The following is an 18228-nucleotide window of genomic DNA, read 5'->3' on the forward strand; positions in this document are numbered from 1 at the left end:
AATTTCCAGCCTCCAGTTCTGTCTCATAGTGTTGGAGCCACTTTTATTAGAGTGAAGTTAGGCTCCAGTCCAGGAAATGATAACTATTTTGCCCACCAGAAACTTTCAGATGACATGCTTATTTAAAACAGTTTTGTCTGTATTCCAAAATGTTTCATTCTTTAGAACAACTGAACTTAGCAAATGGAAACATATTTTTCCTCCCTCTTTTTATATCTATTTATTCAAATTACTTCAAGATTTTGTTCTTAAAGATATGGAAGTTGCTGTGTTTCGATCCTTTCCCAGCAGTCATTTTTGTTTGTTTTATGTCAGAAAACTGTGCTGTAGAGCAGTTCAGCTATGTGAATCAAGAGTGATACCACTGAAGCCAACTACTTTATCTTCATTCTCCATTCTAAAGGAGAAATAGGTCAAGCTTAACTATTGACTAGGGAAGGCATTTTGACAAATATGTAAGACATTTTCATGCAGAGTTATGTTAGAACCTGCTGTAAACAAGGGAAAGGAAATGCCAGTGCAGAATTCAGGCACAGTTTCTACCTTTGAAATACTAGATCAACAAATAGCTTGATCCTACTTTTTATCCCTCTTGCAAGAAACAAGTCATCAAGGAGAAATCATAGGAAGCCTCAGAAAAGATACCAGGTTTTAGAAATGGACCACTGGTACCAAGTGGCTTCTTACTAGCCCTTAACATAAAGATTGTCCTGTGTTTACTGTAATTCACATCATCATTAAAGATAGAGTCTGTTGTTTGGACCATACCCTGCCTCTTCTGACAGAGAAAACTGGCTTGTTAGAGGTTGGCAGCGTAATGCATTCATAAATGATTGCAGATTTAGTATAGTGTTCAGGAAACATATATTTAGTTATAATGCCCATTTTAATTAGCTGTCTACTGGAAATGTTCTATGTCAGTCTTGAATGTCCAGTTATTAAAAAAGAGGCTTGAGCTGGAGAACAAGATAATTTTCTTTGTTTTATTATCTGGACAATCCAATAAATGTAAGCCACCAAAAGAAAAAAAAAAAACACACAAAAAAACCCAAAACTGAAAAAGAAAAAGTTGTATATTAGTACATTATTTATTACATAATATACATATACATATATATAATACATATACGTATATGTACAGATATATATATATACATCTGTGCTCTGCAGAGATATCTGAGACAACTTGATCAGAGAGCTTCTTAACACAGGGAATTAATATCAGCAGTAAAATTTGCCCATTTTCTTGATTGTCTATGCAAGTGTAACTAGTATTATGTAGGCATTCCTTCGCTAACCCAAGAGGAAGAAATCTGCAGGTGAATGAAGATTAGCTCTTCAGACATTTAATGTGAGCAATCAAGACACCAATATTTATGTAGCTGTATATAGTTTTTTTCCTGTAAATTATGTACACTTGTATCAGAATTAATGGTGTTCTAGCTAACCTAGACTATGCCCCGGAGAGCTGTTGAGTTGACTGTTGGCAACTCAAGTAGTGTAGCTCATAATCTTTAAATATCTTCTTAATGATTTCCTTAGTTCCATTGCAATGGAACAGAGTGCAGAGCAGGTTGGTGGAGCAGACTGGCTCTGGTTTCAGCAGCCATTTGCCACCAGTCTGGCCTGCAGCCCACTGAGGGGCTGAGCCTGTCCTCCAGGCGCTCCTCTCAGCCCCTTTCCCCCTGCAGGGATCATGCTACCCAAGTTCAAGTGGCACCTGAACGATGATGAGGTGATGGGCTCGGTGAAGAGCGAGCAGAGGAAGCTTTTAGAGGAGGATTCAGATGAAGACTTTGTCTTGAGAGGGCCTTCCAGACCAAGGTTTGGACCCAGAAATGTCAAGGTCGGGCATGTCTAGAACCAGGTGGATGAAGTCATTGATGTTATGCAGAAGAACATCACAAAGGTGTTTGAAAGGGGCGAGTGGCTGGATGACCTACAGGATAAATCAGAGAGTTTATCAGGCAATGCAACAGCATTTAGCAACAGAGCCAAACAGTTCTGAAGGCAGATGTGGTGGCAAGGCTGCAAGATGAAGGCAATCATAACACTGGTGTTATAACTCCTGCTCATGATCATCATACTCATAATCCTGAAGTACCATACCTGATGGTGGGTCAGCTGTAGGCTTCGATGGAGCTGGCTGTGGGATATTTTAAATTTCTGGACTTCAGTAAGGCCTTTGCCTGGACTTCAGTAAGGACTTTGACACTGTTCTCCATAACATTCTGGTGGAGAAGCTGGCTGCCCGTGGTTTGGAAGGGTGCACGCTCTGCTGAGTGAAGCACTGGCTGGATAGCTGGACACAGAGAGTTGTGGTCAGTGGAGTGGAATCCGGTTGGTGGCCAGTCACAAGCAGTGTCCCCAAGGGCTCATTGCTGGGACCGCTTCTGTTTAACATCGTCATTGATCTGGATGAGGGGATTGAGTTCACCCTCAGTAAGTTTGCAGATGACACCAGGTTGGGAGGGAGTGTTGATCTGCCTGAGGGGAGAAAGGCACTACAGAGGGACCTGGATGGACTCAATTGATGGGCAAAGGTTAATGGCATGAGTTTCAATAGGACCAAGTGTTGGGTCCTGCATTTTGGTCACAACAACCCCAGGCAACCCTACAGGCTTGCGGAGGTGTGGTTGGAAAGCTGCCTGATGGAAAGGAACCTTGGTGTGCTGATGGACAGTCGGCTGAATATGAGCCAGCAGTGTGCCCAGGTAGCCAAAAAAGCCAATGGCATCCTGGCTTGTATCAGGAATGGTGTGGTGAGCAGGACAAGGGAAGTCAACCTGCCCCTGTACTTGGCATTGGTGAAGCCTCACCTCGAGTACTGTGTTCAGTTTTGGGCACCTCAGCACAGGCAAGACATGGAGGTACTGGATCAGGTCCAAAGAAGGGCAGTGAGGCTTGTGAAGGGCTTGGAAAATCAACCCTACGAGGAGAGGCTAAGGAAGCTGGGGCTGTTTAGTCTGGGGAAAAGGAGGCTGAGGGGAGACCTTATAGCCCTCTTCCAGTATCTGAAAGGTGCTTACAGTGAGAGTGGGGCAAGTCTCTTCTCACTGGTGACAAGTGACAGGACGAGGGGAAATGGCTTCAAGTTGAGCCAAGGTAAGTTTAGGTTGAATGTTAGGAAACACTTCTTTACAGAAAGGGTAGTTAAGTACTGGAATATGCTCCCCAGGGAGGTGGTTGAATCGCCATCCCTGGATGTGTTTAAGAGCATTTTGGATGTGATTTAGCAGAGGGTTGTTAGAGTTTGGGTACTATGGTTAGGCAGTGGTTGGACTTGATGATCTTTGAGGTCTTCTCCAACCTGGGTAATTCTGTGATTCTATGATTCTATGAATTTCAGTTCATATTTCAAATGTTTTCTTATGGCTCCTTTCTGGTTTTGAACCAGGATGTAGTATAAAAGACATGGAAATAAAGAGAAATATGTAGGGGGGTTGATTTATTAATTATTATTTGTTTTCTTTCGAGTTTTCCCAATTACTACTATTTCAGATTTTTTTATTGTTTGTTTGTTTATTTATTTATTTTGCCAGAATACTGGTTTAAGTCATGCAAATTTTAAACGAGATAATAGCTAAAACTGCAACCATTTTGGAGCACTTTTTATTTTCCATATGTGCTATCCATATTTTTTCACAGGCTGAATTTGCATCTACGTAATGGCAAAGCTATAAGCTTTGCAGTACTATTAAGAAGGTTTAGGAGCAGCAGCCTTATAAGCATCTAGAGCTTTCACTGGAACTCCTATAATATCCCTTCTTGATTAAATATGAAATGAGATGTGCTTGACTGGAGCATATATGCTTTGACTATAGAACTTGAAGCACATTGCAAAGGCAGAATTGAAACCATACGTTAATGGAATGCGGATATTGATGACAGGAAGGATGTTCTCATAAACAAAGCATTGGAAGCCATATCTCCCTCCTCCTTTTTCTTGCTTCCATCTGCTAGCCAACTACACCCCATGACTCAGTCTTTATTAGTTACTGGAAATAAGCCTAAGAGTACAGAGGACCACAAAAAAGGTAACCACTTAAGTGCAGCAGCAGCATAAGTTGTGAAGTCATTAGCACAAGTGTGCATTTGAACAAAATCGGTCTCCTGTGTGAGTGTAACCCTCTACTGCCAAGGTAAAAAACTTCTTCATGCCAATAGACGTGTTTTTCTTCTGTGACATTTAGTTACTGGCAGCAAGCACACAAGACAATATTCAGAGTCAAGCATTTAATCTGTCTTTGTATTGGTGGAATAATGTCTGTATAATGTATATTTGATTGGTTCAAGACAGTTCTCATCTGGATGTAAGAAAGCAGTTGCTGTGAAACAAACTCTGAGAAAAACATCATACTCTTCATAATGCAAGAAGATTCTTTTGCAAAATGTACTTACCACCATAATATAGAAAAATGAAATTAGCATCTATTTTGTTACAACTGTGTTGTTACAAACAAAGGAATTATTTTTCATCAAACCTCGTCTTCATCAGAAAATGCATTAAGCTTTTCTAAAAGACTCTTGGCTGTTTTAGAAAATATTGCTGGAAAGTTTTCCATCTCTGTGACCCATAACTTTATGAACTGGCTGTTCTGTAAACTGGACATTGCATGGAATCCTAATTGAGCAAGCCTTTTGAGGATCTGTAGCATAAAATAATATGAGATCTCACTTTTCACATAAAATGGGAAGTAATTGATATTATTTCCATATGGTGCTTATAGAGTGATTGTCTTAAATTTACTGATGAGTCTAGAGTCCAGAGATACATTATGGTTGGATGGGGATATGAAGCTGAGTCAATCTTTTAGCGTGAGTATAGAATCTACAGGAGTCATTAAGTAAAAGGACTTGGGAACTGTAAGTAAAGCGACTTGGGAACTGTAGGAAAAAAAAAGGAAAAAAAAAAAAAAAAGGCTGTTGTATGGCTTAAGCATTGTGATATTGCTCTGGAGAAACATCCCTGCTTCTGCCATCTAATTCCACAGTGATTTTGCTCTGGAAAAATAAACCTGCTTCTGCCACGTAATTCCTTCTTGTATAAACAAGTTTTGTAGTATCCGAACATAACTCAGACTTTTTGTTTACAGATTACTTGTTTTCCGAGTACTCAGTTTAGCACCAGTACTGTGTACTCAATTTAGCCTTTCATTGCACAGAAAACTGACTTACTAGTCAGATATGGCAAAATGGTGGCATGTTTTATGTAACTCTTTAGTAGGAAGAGAAGTAAATTTGCCAAGAAATGCAGAATAGTCCAAAAGAAATACATGGAATTTGGATGAAACTCTACCACATTCCTCTTTCTTATCATGTCCATTTTGCCTGTTCTCAGACACGGCCTGTTCAGTATTGAGTAATTTGAAGAAATGCCTAAAGGTAAAATTTTTATGTTCTTCTGTGAAAATACGCAAAAATAAACATTTGACTCACAATCTTAGCAGCTGTCCAGATAACTGAATATATTGTGCAAGAATAGCTGTTGCATTAAGACATGAAAAGTCAACAGATGCGCGTCTTTGTATGAGCACATATAACCACTCAGTGCTACCACATCAACCAAAAGCTCAATGAAATAACTTAAGCTCTTATTGCACTGAAAATATTTGAGACTCTTGCCTGGAAACCTTTTGTGGAAGGGAATAGAAGATGTCTTTCTTCCCCCTCCCCAATAAAAATCGGGTACTGAAAACCCATGTAAGTCAGCAGCAGCATGACTGCTGACAAACAGCAGTGTTTGCTTGCATCAAGAAATATAAACCTACCAATTTTGGGAGCTGAACAGTGGATACTCCTCTAACGTCTTTGATTCACCATCAAAGCACAACTAAGACTTCAGCTTATTTGTAAACATGAATGCAGAGCATCCAGCTCAGCAAGGAAATGACTAATAAGGAATTCCTGACAATTTGACTTACTGTTGACTTCTTGAGTGACCAGTTCAAATAGCCAGAGGATGTGTTAACAAAACCAACAACCAGATTCCAGTGGGTGGAGGTTATGACAACATTTGTCTTTCCAATCCCATGCCTGTTGACACAGACACAGGGCAGATTTCTGATATTACTATTTTGCATAGTTCATCTTTGGCTTTTAAGAATATGTATATTGTAAGAGCAGTGACAGGAAACCATCTATACAAGTGAATGGTAAATAACTACAAAGCCGTGCTATTTTAAAAGCTACATCTTTGTTTAGAATAGTTTGCACCTCTTGTCTATCTGAGTGCCTTTCAGGTTGGAAAGACAAGATATTATAATTCCTAGTAGTCACTGATACTATTGTTTGTAATAGTAATTAAGTCAGCATGTTCCGGACAAATTGATACAGGGCATTAAAAAGAATTACCATAATCCCTCTCAGAGCTTTCCAACAAAACCACCTCTTTCTTGCTGTACTGCTGTAAATTGACCAAATTTGCAGCTCAGGAAGATTCTGATGCTGAGAAACTTGTATTGTGCTATCATACTATCATATTGTTTAGGGATTTTTAATGGCAGAAGGTATTGGATCACGTTATGGAGTCCTCTTTCAGTCACTTCTCTCTTATTTTCAAAGGCTGATCAAATGAAATGGCCTGTCATCATGATGTGCCAGTGAATTTTTTGTACATATTTGTTATTTTAGTCCCTCACAGGAAAATGGCCTTCTCGTTCTTTCACTGTAAATGTTGCAAACAAGGTATATAGTTCTCAGTTTTATAGGGTCAGGATGAATTAATTTGATTGGAAAGCTTCTCAGAAATTTTGGGATATTGTCTCCTATTTTTGGTGATAATTGAGAGAAAGAGTGTAGTGAGATATTTGCCTCTGGTGTCTTAGAAAGTCTAAATCTGTGTTCATTGTGTTCAGGTCACTCAGCTGCCAAAATGCAATGAGATCGTAATTCCTATTATGTTATCCTGTTTTTGAGTGTCTTCAATCACTAAATTTTAAAACCTAACATTTCATTTTTTAAACTGTAAAATGGAAATTGCCTGTGGCAATAACACAGATATATTCTTCCTTATTCTAGTTATCTTTCCTTCAAAAAAGGCATTCAGAATACAGACCAGTTATACAGATATATGCAGATCTCTGACCCTGAAGATGCACTGCAAAATGCAAATTCACTTTCATTAACAACAGCTTTAGACATGTAAGAGAAACAAAAATACAGCTCCTGTTCCACTTGGATTTCTCTCTCATTACCTCAAACATAGTTTATCCAGCAATACAATATTCTTTCTGAGATTCAAACCCCATAAATATATATGTAAGTCATAAGATTTGATAAAAGTAATTCTGGATTTAATGTCTTCTGCTGCTTGATTCCTCTGACTTTACATTTTCAGAGTATGAATACTAAAATAATGTTTAAAAAACAAGTTTTTCATCTCTTCCTACGTCTCTTCTAGTAGAGCCTACTCCTGAAGAAGTGGTGGCTAACAGTGTAAAACTAACAATAAACTTGCAGTCTCCATGCACACTAGCAATTTTGAAAATGATTAAAAAATAAAAACAAAAATGGAACTGTATTTGATTATGGAAACAACTACTCTGAAGAGGTAGCAATGGTCAAACACTTACAGGTCAGTTGTTTGATCCATTGCTAATATAATGGATTTGAAAGTGCCAGGCATTAATGCCAAGATATTCATATGTGAAAACAGTTAACTTATTGCTTTATGGCAGAAATCACTGTAGAAGAATTTTATGGTTGCCTTATCCACTGAAAAATATTGTAGGTTGTTCTTCATCAGTGTTCACACAAATGTACACATTGCTCCTGAATGTCGCATGTCTTTTCCCTAAAAATTTTGCATTCAATCTGCCATTCTCTGCAGATTTCACTGGTGTTATTTGGTTGGTTATTTAATGGCCCTTAGGCTGAAGTCTTTTTAACTGGCTCAGTGGAAAGAACCTTTTCTTACATGCTACAGTACAGGATAGTTTCCTTAAAGAATGTGAGAAATAAACCAGATCATCCTCCATAATCACTTCTTAGGTTTTCTGCTATTGAAGTCCAGATTGTGGATGTACACCTGACCTGTTCTGGGTCAGCCCCAGAAGCAATCAGCTTCCTCTTCCAGTGCCTTTATTCTCAGCCACAAAGAGAAAATCAAAGGTAGTACCCTGAGGTGACTTAATTGCCTCACTTCCAAAGGGAAGAAAGACAAACATTTGGGCCTGTCCCATAAATAGTCACTGTTTGTTACAATTTCTCTTGTATTTTCTCTTACATTGCCTTCTCTTAAGTGGATCAATTCTGGTTCTTGTTGGCCCTCACAGGAAAACTCTCCTTTCAACTTCCAAGCTAAGAAAGAAAACTATCAATCAATGCAGAGAACACAGGAAAGAAGAAATTAAAGCTAGAATCTAAACTAGGCATGAATTTCTCAGACAATAATGAAGAACGGTATGCAACTGAAACAAAGTATTTCATGATAGGACTCTTCTTTATTTATTAAGAGACCACATAAGGCACTGTGATTTAGTCAGTGGCTATGGTTAGGAAAATAGAAATCACTGTAAAGTTCATCACTGGAGCATAGGACTGATATAAAATGGAGAGGTTTGCATATAGAGTTCCTTTTACAAGCATTTGGAGTTGTCTTTGACTAGTGCACATAAATGAAGCTCTGACTTTGCAATATGCTGATTTATCTCAGGTGAGATTATGGACATTAACCTGTAAATCCCATGACTTATTTTCTTAACTATTACTTTTTTTAACATCTCTTTGTTAAGTAAGTTATAAGTGGCATATTAATGGCTGTGTTTAGAGTGGTTGTGTACGTTATGTACAAATGCACACGTACAAACACATATACATATATTCTGCGGATACTTGTCACAGACATGATTACAGCACTGGGCTGGAACTCAGGACATCTCAGAGTAGTGGTCATACTTACCACAGCGTGAAACTAAAAGCAACAATATTGGTAGGAGCAAAGGCATATTTTTCTCTTGCCTTTATTAAGTATATCCACTTTTCTCTAATGATTTCTTGGTAGAGGGCAGAAATCAGAGAGTACCATGTATGGAATGCCCATGTGATATATTTTTAGAGAAATGCGCCTTAGATACTGTTGTGATTGGCAGAGAATTAATACCTAGAATAACAGTGGGGCACCTACACCCTGAAATGTTGTAATATCTTTTTATTTTCTGATTTGAGCTAAAACCAAACTTGGAAAATATTTAAATCAGCTGTGCCAATAGATCACACGGAAAGTAGCTATTTTTGCCTGTCTCACTAGAACTGAAGTCATGTAAAACTTTTGGAGAAATCTGGTCCTCATGTGATTTTTAGAGTGAACCTAAGGGGGAAATGAATTTTAGAAATACATAATAATAAAAAACAGATTATTAAACCTGCTACCCAAACCTCTTATGGTTTGAAGAAGTTCCTAGTTCAGGTGATAGCTTTACTCCTTCTTTATCTGATCTGAGCCGCTATTTCCAGATGAGCAAGTTTGTCTGTATACAGGCATAATTCTTCAGCCTCTGTAATTTTTTTTCTTTCTTTTTTTTTTTTTTTCCCTGAGCTATGCAACAAGAATTGGAGAGGATTTTTTTTTTTTTCAGATATAAAAATGTGGTAATGAAAAACACCCCCCAACTGTTTCTTTAGATCAAAGTCCAAAGTTACAGATTACCTGAATTATTTTACAGATTGGCATGACAACCAACCACTGGTGAGTACAACCAACCACCAGGTAATTATGGAATCCTTGAATTGCAGGAAATGGAAGAGGCCTGAAGAGATCATTAAGTTCAATCCCACTGCTAAAGCAGGTTCCCTGCATTAAGTTGCTTATGTTGGCATTCAGACAGGTCTAGAACATCTCTGTGGAAGGAAATTCCACAACTTCTCTGTTCCGATGCTCCATTACCCTTACTGTAAAGAAGTTCTGCATTTTATATCGAATTTTATATGTTCAATAACAGCCTGGCCAAATTCATTTTCCTCCCATATCCCTTTAAATATTTATAAATATTAATCAGATTTCTCCTCCATCTTCTTTCCCTCAGGCTAAACAGACTCAGGCTACTTAGTCCTTCCACATATGGGAGATGCTCCAGACCTCCAAATCTGCGGTTCTCTGCTAACTCCTTTCAGGAGGTCCCAGTCTTTTTTGAACTGGGAACCCCAGAACTGGATACAGTATTCCAGATGTGGCCTCACCAGGGCAAACAGTGGTGGAGGGTCACTCAACCTGCTGGCCATGCTCTTTTTTGTGCATCCCATCATACCACTGGCCTTCTTGCCACAAGGCCACACTGATGTTCCATGCCCAACCCATTGTCTACCAGAACACAAAATTCCTCTTCTGCAAAGCTTTTCTCCTGCAAGTCAATCCCTAACTTGTACCGAAGCTTTCAGTTATCCCTCTCCAGGTGCAAGACTCTACATTTGCTCTTGTTAAAATTCATCAGGTTCCTCTCTGCCCAACTCTCCTGTCTATCCATGTTGTGCTTAATGGCAGCACAGCCTTCAGTTGTGTCAGCCACACCTCCCAGCTTTGTATCATCAGCAAACTTGTTGAGGGTGGACTCCATCCTTTTGTCCAGGTTGCAGATAAAGATGTTGAATATGACTGGATGCAGCACCAACCCCCGGAGAACACCAGTAGTTACAGACCTCCAACCAGACTTTGTGCTGCTGCTGAAAACTCTCTGAGCTCTGTCTGTCATCCATTTCTCAGTTCACCTCACTATTCACTCATCTGTCCTGTACTTTGTAAGTTTTGTAACAAGGATGTTGTGGGAGACAGTGTCAAATGCTTTGCTGAAGTTGAGGTGTACAACCTCTATTGCCTTTCTCCATCAACTCAGAAAAAGTTGACATCATAGAAAGCTAACAGGTCATTTGAGCATGATTTCCCCTTGGTGAATCCATGTTGACTACTGATAACTTTCTTCTGTTCCCATTGCTTGGGAATGACATCCAAAATAAGATATTCCACTACCTTTCCAAGAATGGGGCTGAGGCTGACTGGCCTGTAGTTTCCTGGTTCCTCTTTTTGAAGAGTAGAGTAGACACTGGTTATCTTCCAGTCTTCAGACACCTCTCATTCACCAAAACTTTTCAAAGATAATGGATAGTGGCTCACCAGTCACCTCTGCCAGCTCCCTCAGCACAGGTGCATCCAATTGGGACCCGTGGATTTGTTTGTGTTGATTTTGGCTAGATGCTCTCTGACCGCCCCCTCCTCAACCCTAGGGAAGACTTCCTTTCCCTAGACTTTCTCTGTTGTCCCCAGAGTCTGGGATTCCCAAGGGACAGCTTTTGTAGTAAAGTCTGAAGAAGGCACTCAGAATCTCCACCTTCTCAGTGTCTCCTGTTACCAGGGCACCTGTCTCATTTAGTAGGAGTGTTTCCAACTTAGAAAAGTCTAATTCATAAAAAAGCACTTCTCTCCCTCAGCAGGTTGCTCCTGCTCTCCATTAGTCTTTTTCCCGAGTAGTCTGAAACCAAGTGTAAGTCTTCAGTTAAAGAGTTTGAGATGCTTTGGCTACATTTGTCCTAGTAAATTAAAACTGACCAAGAACGTTTCCAAGGACTGATACTGTTCCCAACCAGCACATGTGACCCCTGTCTCCACTAGTAAATTGTCTTCACCTTAAAAACAAGGCAGTGACCTGCAAAGTCCCTTTGGGGAGTAATCTCTGCGCTGCTCTAGCTGCCAAATTATACTCAGCAGTTACTTGGAGACAGCAATTGGAATGGCTCCACTCATACCAGGGAATGTACTGACAGTTGACTAGCACAGTGTTTCAGTAACTTTACTTCCAGTGCAGTCTAGAACTAGGGTAGATTATGACATCCAAAATCTCAGAGATGGAAATCCTGATTGTCATTTTTCTACTTGATTATAAGAATCTTACTCATGACAGCTCTCCCCTTCCTTCCTTCCTTCCTTCCTTCCTTCCTTCCTTCCTTCCTTCCTTCCTTCCTTCCTTCCTTCCTTCCTTCCTTCTTTCCTTCCTTCTTCCTTCCTTCCTTCCTTCTTCCTCCCTTCCTTCTTCCTTCCTTCCTTCCTTCTTCCTCCTTCCCTCCTTGCCTTCTCCTTCCTTCTCTTCCTCCTTCCTTCCTTCTGCCTTCCCTTCCTTCCTTCCTTTCCTCCCTTCCTTCTTCTTCCTTCCTTCCTTGCTTCTCCTTCACTCCTTCCTTCCTGTCGTTCCCTCCTCCTCCTTCCTTCCGTCCTTCCTTCCTTCCTCCTTCCTTCCTTCCTTCCTTCCGTTCCTTCTTCTTCCTTCTGTCCTCTTCCTTCCTCCTCCTTCCTCCTTCTTCCTTCCTCCTCCTCCTTCCTTTCCTTCCTCCTTCCTCTCCTTACTTCCTTCCTTTCCTTCCTTCTTCCTTCCTTCCTCCTTCTCTTTCCTTCCTTCCTTCCCTTCTCCTTCTTCCTTCCTTCCTTCCTTCCTTCCTTCTCCTTCCTTCCTTCCCCTTCCTTCTTCCTTCCTTCCTTCCTTCCTTCCTTCCTTCCTTCCTTCCTTCCTTCCTTCCTTCCTAAGACAATGAGACATTATCCATGCTAGCACAAGCAGTATTCAATCATAATTTACAGCATATTTCAAACTTGATGTAGTTTTGCTCTGTGACTTTGAAATTAGACTTTCCCTTGTTAGAAAAGGACAGTAGAAAAGTAGTTAGAAAAGCAGGTGGCATAGGCACAGCCTCTTCTAAAGTCTCTGCAGCTTCAGTTTCTTGATAGCATGCTATAACCAGAAAATGTTTCCATATCAAACTACAAAGTGGCTTCAGTTGCATGGACCTGTTCAAAGTGTTGGAAAAATAATAAAAAAATCATAATAAAGAAATTATTGTTGGTACTTTAGAGCAGTTGAGAAAGTAAGCACTAAAAGGTTATAGACAATGGAAAATAACATAATCTGCTTATAGTGAAGTACATGGGATAATTTATTTTTAGCTGAAACAAAAATAATAGGCTTTTAATAAAACATGAGGGATAACAAAAGCAGAGACTTCTTTCTATTTCTTTCTTCTTTCACCTATCTGTTTTCTGTTTGAATTTTCTCTGAGCTTTCTTTGCTCTGCATCTTTTAACATTTGCTTTGTTGTTTGTCTATTTTCTGTGAGTCATTTTTAGTTCACTTTTAAAGCAGAATTGCCAACCTCCCCCATTCTCCTAGAAAGTAAATAAACACAATAACCACAATGTTTGTGTGGACTCACAATTAAATAAAGAGTCTTTCCATCTTTTCACAAAACACAACGTACTGGACTCACTGATCTTGGCTATGCTGTCTGTAACATCAGGACTTGCCAGTAGGTACTGAACATTCTGTGTATCCAGATATACTAATGGTTACTAACTTAATTTTTTTGCTTTTAACTTTTTCAATTTCAGTCTGAGCTCAGCCATTTTAGCTTTAAATATTCTGCAAGTTGCTTTTTTTTCATTGACAGTCTTTTACTCATTTTACTCAGTGAAGTAGGACGTAAAATGATAGAAGTAAATAACTAATCGGAAATAAAAGCTAATTATTTCAGTGCAATAAAAAGACATTGAAATAATTTGTTCATCCTTTCCTATATTATTAAGCTAGTAGTTCAGTGTTTTTCTAGTTAAAAAATTAAAAACATATGCATATTCCCAGGAGACTGAAATTAATTTCTTGCTTTAAGGTTAAATTGTTATGTAAGCTGAAAACTGGCTAAAATCACTTCATGTTATGTAGCTTTTAATTTAGCCAAGCCTGAGTGATTAAGTTATTACACAGGATGTGGGCCCAGCAGTAACTCATCCAGCAACTTAACTGAGGTACAAATCTGCCATATCATCTAGGAGCTGTAAAGTAGCCCTTTGCTTCAGTAGCTTAATTCTCAGGCAGGCATTTTGTGGAACACCTGCTCTGCTGTTTTGGCACATCTTACCAACCTGCAAACTTTTTCTCTGTGCAGCTCAGTATCTATAGTCCCATAACTGAAAAACAAATAATAACGGTTGAGGAATAAAGGAAACAATTGCTAACAATATATTTGAGATACTTGAGTTTTTCATCAAACCATTTTCTCATTTATTTTTTTGAAATAATTCTTTGATGTCCATTACTGAATACTTTAAAAATTAGGTCTGAAAAGCATCACTCAGGAACAATGAGCAGAAGAGATGTTTCTGACTTGCAGGGCACTGATTAGAAGTCCTCATGAGACTGCTTGGAATGTGCCTGTAAGTTTAAGGAACGAGAACCATGATTTTCACCCAACATGTGTTTAAATAATCATACATACTATGAGGGGTGCTCTGAAAGTAATGCCTCTTCATTATATAGGCACATGATATCAGAAGCAGACCCTGGGGTACAGCAGTAGAGACTGAACCTTCTGGCAATATCCAGGTATGTTTTGTTGCTGTGTGACAGATGGCAGCAGAGGGACAGTCTGACAAAACAGTGTCTGTCGTGGAAATATGCATGAAGCAACGGTGTGTCACTGAATTCCTCCATAGAGAAAAGATAACACTCACTGACATTCACTGATACTTGCTGAATCTTTAAGGGCACCCAACAGTGGATGTGAGCAACATGAGGTGGTGGGTGGTGCATTTCAGCAGTAGTGACAACAACAGTGGGTCACGATGATTGGTGAGGATTTTCACAAGGATGACATGCAGGATTTTGTTCATTTCTGGTAAAAAATGCATTGCTAGTGGTGGTATTTATGTCAAAAATGAATGTTTTAAGCTGAGAATTTGCTCTATAAAATTGTGTTATTGTGCTCTTTGAATCTGTTGTTTGCATGGAAATAAATAGAAGATACTACTTCTGGAGCAACCTGTATAGTTGCAAATGTATTTGTATGTATGGTTGTGAAAACTGTTCATGCTTTTCCGTTCTCTGAACATTTTTCTTTCTGAAGATCATAGGCTTCAGTTAAAGAATTGGGATGCTTTATAGCATGTGTGGAAATCTGTTTTTGGGCTACACTGTTGCTTACTAGAAGAATATTTGCAGAATGTTAACTGTCATTCAGTATTGATACATTATTAAATAAAATGGGCATTTATTATTTTAATTATTAGTTTCTACTTTCAATAGAATAGAATATCATGGAAGTTATTCTCATATTTAGCCATGACCTGGAGCTTTTATTTTATTTTATTTTTTTATTTATTTATTTATTTATTTATTTATTTATTTCTGTTAATGAAAATATTTGCTATTCCAATACCTCTTATTTAGATTTTAGGCAAATAAAGAGCAGCTTTAAATACCAGAAAATACCCCAGAATTTCAAAGTTACTGTACTTGTTTATTACATAAAACACAAGTGTTTTGTTTGGGATTTCTATATTCCATTCCTGTGTAGCCAAATCCTTCAGAAGTGTGAATCATTCACATATATTGAAGTGACTGGTACTTTTTCCCCCAGTTTTTATGGAATCAGAGAAGACCAGAAATGCATAGATTCCCGTTTTCTTCTTTTATCTACCTGTTGTGGGTCAACTATCTCTTCTACAGGGAGAAGGTATGAAACCCATAGCTTTGTAGGTAGAAGGAAAGAGAGAACATTCTATTTCTGAAGCAACCATTTTGAAGCAAAGAATGGCCAGAGTGTGGGGAATATTTTTCACTCTTTCTCTGCTGAATTCTGTTTACAGACTTAAATAACTTCTCCAGTTACCAAGTTCACATTGAATTCAGATCCTGTCCTCTGCATTGCCTGCATCCCTGTCACTACAAATGATTCCGCAGAAGGGTCTCTCAGGTGAGTGTACTTTGTAATTCAATAGTCAATATTTAAAATGAATATTAAATACTTACAGGCTCAGGACTTAGCCCTTGTGTGACCTCACTTGAAATATCTTTTGCATTTGGCAATGAAAGTCTGGTAAGTATTCTAGATTACTACTTTTCACTGAGTATAATACATTCATGCTGGACATTATCAGTCTATTCTTGCTGTCTGTTTTTCTACAGTTTACAACTGAGAATGTTACGTAGAAGAATATTAAAAAGCTTATGAAAGCCAAGGATTATCCAGTCCGCAGTACCTCTGCTATCCAGTAGGTCACTTTGTCAGGCAAGAAGTTCTTCATTTATTGAGATTTTGTAACAGCTAGTGCTTTCACTGTTTCCACTATAAATCCATACTTTCAGGGAATTGCACTGTGGTCATAAAATATTTTCCCAGCCTAACACTTGGGTACTTAATCCATCAGCACATTTGTTTTCATAATATTTGAGAAATCTGTTTGGTTCTTTTTTAAAAAATTACAGTAGTGTAAATGAAAAAACACAAATAAAACATTAAAAAAAAATAGTTGCAGCTTTCAGATGTTCTTCCACACATCTCTAATAAAAACACTGTGTTGTTTTTCAGAGTGAAATTTTTCAGGACCTCTCAATCTGCCCTGTAGTGGTTATGGACCTAGACTTCTATTTGTGGAAATAAACATTTTAAAATAACTATATGTATCATTCTGGAAAAAAAAAAAAAAAAAAAAAAGGAAAAAAAAAAAAGAAAAAGAAAAACCAAAAGAAAAAATATCTTTTCTTTTACATGTTTAGCCACAACTTACCCAACCAAAAATGTCACACATCTTTAAAATTGGAACATGTGGCAGTTGCACTGCGACATATAATAATAAGCCACAAGAAGTGTGTGCATTAGCAGATTGCTGGTATACATCTTGAATGTAATGTGAGCCTGCAGACCAAAGGCTGAGAGACTTCAGTATCTTCAGAAGTGGGTTAACAGCACACTGCTGTACATCTTGACATGATTAATCGGTCTTAAGTGCAATTTACTGTTACTGTTTCATTGAACTCTTCTATATTTCATATGCTGTATCTTTTCATTATGAACAATGAAAATCAAGAGATGAGTGATAGAAATCAACTAACATTTTGAATACATTCTTTCCTTTCTTTTTATTTATTTATTTACCATTTTTCTTCTCCAGCTTCTTGATTTATTCATTCACTTTTTGATGGATTTCTTTTGTCCTAAGATACTGACCTGCCCTCCAAGCTGTAGTTTAAGACAATAGCAACTACTATCATTAAAAATCATCAGCCAATTTGGAATATTGAAAAGATTTATTTCTGCTTTAGTTGTAATTTCCTATCAACGCATACTTTTATTACGGCTCACTGTCATAATACTCCAGTGCAATTCACGCATGCTGGGGATATAAAACTGCCTTACATTTGAGACTGCAAGGGATTCTGTTACATTTAACTTGCTGCCAGTGCAATCCATTCAAATGCTATGAGATCATGGGCAGAAAAGTGATCTATTGGTATATGTATGTCATCTGAACATGCAAGTGAAGAATTCTTCAGGAAAGAGCTGCCAGTGTAGAACACATTTTATTTAATTAACATGTAGGAAAGGAATACATATGTACATACATATATATATGTATAAATATATATATAATCTCTGAAAAGGAAGTAGAAATGGCAAATGTATGCATTTAATGAGATAGAACTATGTTGAAGGATCAAAGTAAAGTATAACCGTTTACATCTTTGTGGTTTGACAGACTGTCCATTGTAATTAAAGTAAGATAAAACCACAGAATTACAGCATTATTCCTACAAAGAAGTATACCATTCTTCCAGATGTCATAAGCAAATGCCAGGCTGGTTGATATCAGTTCATATGGTAAGGATCAATATTTGCATCCTGCTTTTCCAGTAGGAGGAAATTCATCTAACTTTTATTACTGAGATGGTTCTTCTATGTGATTGAAGAAATGCCTAAGTGCATTCTGAAATTGTAATTCATTTTCAGCAGAGTATAAATAAATACAGGAAAAAAAAAAAAAGAGAGAATATTTAAAATCTGCTATAATTGATTAAATCAGTATCTGGGGAAAAAAAAAAAAAGCAAAAAAAAAGAAAAAAAAAAAAAGCAAGCAACAAAGAAAGAAAGCTTTGGCTTTGGACTACCAGACTAACCACAAAAAATCTCTGTGAAATACCTGGCTCAGCACGTACTTTACAATGGTAGGGAATGCCCAGTGGCATTTACTTAATAATTATGTTAAAGGGAGAGGTTTTTTTTTTGTTTGATGAGTGCTGCTACACACCAGGAGGTGCTTAGCAGGCTGGAATTATTTTCTTTTGCTCTTTTTTTAGTCCAAGATTTTCACAAAGAACTTTTCATTACTTTTTCTGGATGAGGAACATAAATCTTCTAAAAATGTATTTGGTTTATGTAACTTTAAATCTATACAGTCTTAATATTCTATGAATTTCA

At 38.0% G+C, this 18228-nt stretch overlaps 1 pseudogene; it reads left to right on the forward strand.

Moving 5' to 3' along the window:
- Nucleotides 1–1696: 1696 nt before the first annotated feature.
- On the forward strand, nt 1697–2113 carry LOC107305947 (annotated as a pseudogene).
- Nucleotides 2114–18228: the final 16115 nt, after the last annotated feature.

This window comes from Coturnix japonica, chromosome Z (assembly GCF_001577835.2).
Source record: "Coturnix japonica isolate 7356 chromosome Z, Coturnix japonica 2.1, whole genome shotgun sequence".
NCBI lineage: Eukaryota > Metazoa > Chordata > Aves > Galliformes > Phasianidae > Coturnix > Coturnix japonica.